Below are 8,370 nucleotides of genomic sequence, written 5' to 3' on the forward strand. Positions count from 1 at the left end.
CCAAATATCTCATATCTCAATCTCTCTACATCTGTGTCTGTATCTGTCTTCCCCCCCCTCTCTATCTTTCTCTAACCATCCTCAAATTATCATCTTAGTAGTAACACACTCAACACAACAATAACAATAACACGCTAATAGTACAATGAGGAGTGATATAAACTTATCAGCAGCCGTTCATTTAACAATAAAATTCAAAGAAAGCATATCAAAGGTAGCCGGCATTTCATGTAATCTATATAAACGTACATACACACACACACACACACACACACACCACACACATACACACACACACAAACAAACAGTACCACCATAAACTATGTTCTCTCACACACACGTGCGCACGCACACACAAACACACACGCGCCTACGCATGGAAAAGTATAAAAAAATGGACAAAAGGTTGAATTGAAAGGAGTAAAAAATGAATTGAAAGTTTCATAAACCATAAAACTCGTTAACATTTGTTTTGTTAGATACAATAAGTAAATCAACAACAATATTTTATAAAAATAGAATCCGTGTTTGTATGTTATGTAAATTGTACACGCACACATATATACAACAAGTGTATTTCACGGTAATTTAAAATGTTAAACTGCAAAAACCAGGAGACGAACAATAAGGATGATTTGAACGAACTTCAAAAACACACGCATGCACACACACGCACGCACAAACACACACTCGGACAGACACACACGCACACGCATACACACGCGAACAGACACACACAAGCACACACGCGGACAGCACACACACAGTGTAAGTTCCCATAAAATTTAAAACTAATTAACAAAGAGTTCAAATTAATTATTTCTACAATTAAAAAATAAATAAATAAACCAATAAAAATTCCCTTGAGGGAAAAATCCTCTCACATGAATAATTTTCAAAAAATTTAGAAAATTTCATAAAAATGACTCAGTAGCTTCCCACAACTAACGTAATTTTTGTATGTTAGAAAGCTTCCCAAAATACTTATCTCTATTTATTCAACAATTAGGAATGATTATTGCCTGCAGGCAAGATTAAACCTCAAAGTGACCTGGATTAAATGCAAAGAAATTCTTACCTACAAAACATAGGAGCAGATGATATCTACGCTAGGAAACATTCAAACAGCTGATGGGTTGCTACTACTACATTCATACAAATCAATTCACATGTTTGAGTCTGCATGCTGTGTAGGGAGCGTTCGTTGATCAATAACAAAATGACAAAATAAAAATTACAGCCATTGATTGAAAATTAAAAAAAAATATGATGAGAAAATAAAAAAAGAGACCTACAGTCCTACATACATCAAACATCCACCCACTCACATTATTCATCAAACAAACGAATGAAAACAAAAACTACAACACAACAAATCAACCAAATGGCACCCAAAGCCCATTTGACATTTTCTTGTCATCATCGTCGTCGTCGTCGTCACAATCTTCACCACGTCATCCTCATCTCGGCATGAAAACAAATTGTAACCAATCATGCAAGACGTCATCACCATCTGCTATATTCATTCATTCATTTATTCATTCATTCATTTATTCATTCATTCATTTATTCATTCATTCATTTGTTCGTCATTATTTCTCAAAAATAAATGTTAAAAGTCAAAACGTAAATATCACATCGGTAATAATGGTCATTTTGGGTGTAATAATGACGACGACGGTGGCGATGATGATAACATGATGACGACAACGATGATGATGGAGTCATGATGCCGATAAATTTTAGTGTCTAGATGATGATGATGATGATGATGAAAATGAGAATGATTAATGTCATCTTCATATGGTGTGGTGATAAGGATGATGATAACTTGAAAAAAAACCAACCAGCCAGGCATCAGAAGTTATAAAACAAACAAACAAATAATTGGACGAAATTGAAAAGTAGTAAATCAAAGAAGAATCAAAGAAAAAAATATTAAAACAACTGAAAATTTATGAAAATTGAACAACCTGTAAATCTTTCAAGATCATTCAAAGTTAAGCTACACAAACACACACACACACACACACACACACACACACACACACACACACACACACACACACACACACACACACACACACACACACACACTCACATATAGCAAATAGACAAGAATTGAACCCACGACCTTTCACATTCATTGAAAAATATCTCAACTCTTAAAACATTCAGCCAAAAAAAAATAAAACACAAGTGAACTAAAAATAGAAGGATCATAACATTATATTATTTTGCTCAAGTACACCAATGACAAATGAACAAATAAACAAAAACATGTATAAATATTTGCATACATACCTATATTACATCTATCTACACACACACACACATACACACACACACGCACACACACACATATATATATATATATATATACACACGTACATCAACATAAGCACTTTCTGGAATGCTTGGTGATGTATGTACATGTATACATACTTAGATTTGGTGTTATATAAATAGAAAAAACCCTAAAAAATTTGGAAAAATGTTTTGAAGCCATGATTAACATTGTTGTTTTGATGGGGGAGTTCTCTGTAACTCAATATAACTAACAATACTATAAATTACTGTATGAATACCATGAATACTAAAATACTATAAATAATTGTATGATGATGATAATAATAATAATAATAATAATAATACCACCAATAACAATAATAATAATAAATAATAGTATCATAATACGCAAAAATATATAACAAAAGACCACGAAAACATATTAGAAAACATTTGCAAATAGTGTTAATAAAAAAAAAGCTAAAACAAATTAAAAAAAAGAAACCAAATATTCTCAAAAATAGAAAAAAAACATCATATTATTACACTGAAAAATAACTTTAAAAATTATACACACCTTATTGTTGGATTCAATAAAAACTCCCATGCAACTTATTCGGTACTAAATAAGTACAGCGTACCTGTACACACACACACACACGCGCACACACACACACGCGCACACACACGAGTACAAAATATCACTGTATAAACTGATTCTCAATAAGCAAGTATGTACGTATGTACACCTCTATTGTGCAAATTGCAGTTGTACTAAGTAATACACAATTGCACTTGTACTATACAGTACAATAGTATTGCCTCGCCATAGCCAGGTAAGTAGTTATTTAAAAACATAGTGAATGAGTTATTGGTAATTATTAGCGGGAAGTAGGACAAGTATTAACCAGGGTTGTTTGAAACTATCAACATTTTTACAAGCTAGTAACAATTGTTTGTGTTGTGTGTGTGTACGTGTGTGTGTGCGTTTTTGTACGTGTGTGTGTGCGTTTTTGTACGTGTGTGTACGTGTGTGTGTGTGTGTATACGTACTTGCGACTAAAGTTTTTTTTTTACAAAAATGATTAGCTGGCAGTGTGTGAAGATTTTACAGAAATGCTTCCCATACTGATTTGGCGTTTATTTGAATGTGAATGTTCTATAAAAATGATTCACATTCTAGTAGTAAGCATTTCAAACATAAATCCACTCCTCCACTCATCTACTACTTACTCCAGGGTGGCAAACTTCGCTGTGAGGGCCGAATTGAGAACTATTTAACTTTGAAGGGCCTCATATACACTTGGATAGCTAATTTTTTCGACCCGGGAAAAAAATTTTTTAAGATTTGTGGCTCCTTTTTTTCTTTTTTTGGTCATAATGTTTGGCAAACGGGGCCTCGCGGACCGCACAAAATAGCCTCGCGGGCGGCCGGCGGGCCGTAGTTTGCCGACCCCTGGTTTACTCCCTTCTCAAACACGTGAATACTACAATAAAAAACATCAAACGTAATATTTTTTATTACTTTTTACATTGCATACACATTACTTAGATTATTTATTATCTGTCATCGTTTTTAAGAGTAAAGAAGTACGTTGCGCCAATTTTTGAACAAAACATCACATACAACCCTTGAATTTCAAAAATTTCCAAAAAGTATTAAGTGACTGTGACAATGACTCAAAAATTAAGAACAATTCATACAATTATGATTATAAACAAATCAAATAATTATAAACATTTGTGTACAACTGTACACATGTACTTCAAACGAATAGATTCAGATAATTAGAAAAAAATAACTCGTTAATTGAATAAAAATTTCTTCAAGCAGACAAGCAGCATCAGTACTTCATTATCTATCGCTCCATTTATCAAAAGTTATTTCTGACATAATGTCCAGGGTTGGAAGAAGAGTTGTTAAGTAGCAGCAAGCACATGAGAAGTGTGCACTTTTATGTAAACAAAATGTACAGAATCTTTTGATCTTATGATATCACTGGAAAACCACCTCATGACATACTATCTCAAGCCAAAACTACAAACTCAAATTCTGCTTATATCCTATCAACTGCCCTATCTATACCTTTTCATTATGTAACAGACAATTATGCATCAGTAGTAACAGAAAATCTAATCAATATCTAACTTATAAATATCTTTTAATGAGAAAGTAATTTAAAATAATTTAATCGCAATAATATGGACGTACATACATTCGGATGGAAAAACATGGGAAAAGGTATGCAAGGTCCATGAACTATCAACAAACACACTGAAAACAACAACCTCACAAAAACAATCAATAAAAATAATAACTCCAAAATAATTTCATCAATTAGAATGATGACTAACTCCCGTTGTGGGCGGCGTCGAAATAAAGCGTGTGCTCTCCGGCCAGATCAAAACCCTTCAAACTCTCATACTGACAGGAATAGACATGCCTGGGTTCCATTACTACTGCTGCGTCGTTTGTTGCGCGAGTTGATAGCGACAACCTCGTCGAACCTAGAAACAAATGGCACGGTGTTTTGTCATCGTTTGTGTTGGATTGCTGCTGCAACAGCAGCAGCTGCTGCTGTTGCTGTTGGTTGAGTGATGTTGTGGATGATTTGGTGTCTGCTGAGAATTTCCCAAGGAAGTTTACAGGAAAGCAGGAATCTGTTTGGAATGAGATGAAGATGAGTTTAAGCTTTGAAGTGCACTTTCAGAGTTGGAGAAAAAAAAGAACTGAAAACAGTGGTTATGAGGTAAAAAAAAGACTCATGGTTAATACTGTTTGCTGAACTTTTAGTAAACAGATAGAGCAGAACCAATAACATAACTAACAATCACATGTTCCTCATCTGCATATTCATTGTCATTTTAAATTTACAAAACAACAAATTTTAAGAGTAAAAGAGATAAAAAAGCTCATTAAGGAAAAAAGTACAACCAAAAAATACTGAATCTTTATTAAAAATTACACACACACAAACACACACACGCACACAAACACACACTGCATAGCATCCCCAGGGTTAAATATCACTGAAATGATTAATTGATATGTTAGGACAAAAATTAATGTAAAGATGATACTTGGGTGGTTTACACACTACACACACACATACACAATTGGCGAAGAGTGTATATATATATATATATATATATATATATATATATATATATATATATATATGCTACGGTAGTGATAGTGGGTGTTCCGCAATGAACTATACACTATCAACCATACACACCAACATATGGTGTGATCATATAAGTTATGAACATAATAATCATGAAGATATTTAATAATAAAAACGATAACAATGAATTATAATAATAATTATTATTATTATCATTATTATTATTATTATGTATGTACGAATGAATGAATTAGTAGCGGTGTGTGGTGTTTATTATTATTATTGATGTTTATAATTATCTAAACTTTGATTGGATGACTACTGGATTGAAAAATAAATGACTGAGAGAGAGAGCAGTCAACAAGAAGAAGAGAGAGAGAGAGAGAGAGAGAGAGAGAGAGAGAGAGAAGGAGAAAAGATTTCTAGAATATTCCTGACAAGGAACCACACACGACCAAGTAAACGAAAAACGAAAGACAAACAAAACCAAAAATGATTACGAAACATCCTGAGAGGTATACGAAAAACAAACCAAACAAAAAATAATACAAAACATTACAAAACATGGAAAATAAAAACATTTAAAAAGAAGAGAGAGACACTACAAACCTTAAGTAACAATACAAATTAGAAACAGAAAAGAAATAAAAAATACACATATATATATATATATATATAAAATAATAAAAACAAATTAAAAAAATTACTCAATCCATGGCTTTCTAGAAGATACCGCCTCCAGTGCTCCCTAGTTTCCTCCTTATGGAATGCAAACACAACAGTCCTATCTCTACAGATGATGTACAGTGTCAGTTTTTCCCCATCAATAGAGTAGTTAACCTCTTCCATGCCACAGAATTCATCTAAGGGGATAGTTGACTTGAGAATCGCTTTCGATTCGTCTTTGTATAGTAAAATACTAGGGCTATCTGTATTAATTTATTTATTAATAAATTAATTAATGCATTCATTAATTGATTAATTGAAAAATTGATCAATTAGTTGATTCATTTGGCTGGCTAAGGATAGCACAATCAAAATTAATATTGGAGAATTAAAATTAGTTGAATTGTTTATGAAATTAACAAAGTTTAAGGTCAAATAACCTAATTCATAACGCTAAATAGGTATGATCTGATTTTCTTTTTAAAAAAAAACACATGCATACAACAACGCATTTGATGTATGTGTTATAATTTGCAGACAAACACACACAAACAGACAAACATGCATGCACACAAACGTGATATATATATATATATGTATATATACATACACATACAGAATTATAAAAAATAGAAGCATATTTAACGGTTCGTCTAAGCAAATGAACCAACACATACGAATGTGTTATTTATGTGAAGAACGGCATATACTACAAAAACAATGGAAAAACAATGCTATAAATAGAAGCACCATACCGAAGAATGTGATTAGCAAGAAAAAAACAGTAGAACATTTACAATGATGAAAAGAATTTTCATAATAAATTTCCACTATCGTTATCATTACCATCAGCTCTTCGTCATCATCATCATCACCACCGTCATCATCATCATGGTCATCGCATTAAACAACATCATCACCTTCACCATCATCGTCACTGCTGTTATAACTATCATTCTCACGACTACAATCATTACCAACGCAATCACCATCATCATCATCCGCATCATAATCAGGACCAACATTACCATCATCCCCACACCACCACCACCATCATCATCATCATCATCACCGCAAGCATCACACTGCAGTCATTATCAGTTGTTGCCATTTGTACTTTTATGTTCCCAGGGTTGGTCTCTAGTGAGTAAGAAAAGAAACCATGGTGGGATTATATTTAAATATACATAAAAATAAATCAATGAACTTTTATTTATCCTCTCCCATATATACATATGTGTATATATAAAAAAGTATGTGTGTGCGCGCGCAGTATATGTGTGTGCGTGTATGTGTGTGTGTGTATGTGTATATGTGTGTGTGCGTGTCTGTGTTTGTGTGTTTTAATTTAGCCTAGGTAATTGTTTATGATTTATTTATAAACATACAAAACTAGGCACCTACACATTCAATCATCTCATCTCACAATGTATTTATTACTCTGTAAGGCAATCATTCCAATGTAAATCATTCCATATTATCATTCCAATCCAATAGTGATAAAGTATTTGTATATATAAAAATACAGTAAAAAAAATTTCCTGGGGTTAACACAAAACGCAGTTGTATCAGTTGTATCACAGTTGTATTTAAAAGTTACGCTATATAAATCTATTTGATTGATTGATTGATTGATTGGTAAATTGATTGATTGATTAATTGATTGATTGGTAAATTGATTGGTTGATTGAAGAATCAAGGATGCAATGAAATCCTATTAACAGGTAGCAAGCAGAGGATAAAACTTGTGAGCAAATAATAAACACACTAAACCTGTAACAACATGTGAGAATTAATTGCCTGGATCAATATTAGACTATCATCATCAACACCAACAACATCATCATCATCATCGTCGTCGTCTTCATCATCACTAATAACATTACCATAACTCACAACAAAATAATCATTATCCTCGCCGCATTATTCATCCACATGCAACTATATTTTTAATATAACAAACAAACAAACAAACAAACAAATGAACTAACAAACGAACTAACAAACGAACTAACGAACAAACAAATAATAAACACATAATCATGTTGCAGATACTACTCAACACGAAAGGAACACTTCGACTTTTCCACTATTAATACTTTTATTTGTTATAAGTCTGTACCACCACCACCACCACCACCACCACCACCACCACCACCACCACCACCACCACCACCACTACTACCACTACCAATACTACTACTACTAATAATGAGAATAATAATAATAATAAAAACAATAATAACGACGCAACAAGAAGAATCATAAAGGTAGCATACCAGGTTCC

This window comes from Helobdella robusta, assembly GCF_000326865.2.
Source record: "Helobdella robusta unplaced genomic scaffold HELROscaffold_34, whole genome shotgun sequence".
In the NCBI taxonomy this organism is placed as follows: domain Eukaryota; kingdom Metazoa; phylum Annelida; class Clitellata; order Rhynchobdellida; family Glossiphoniidae; genus Helobdella; species Helobdella robusta.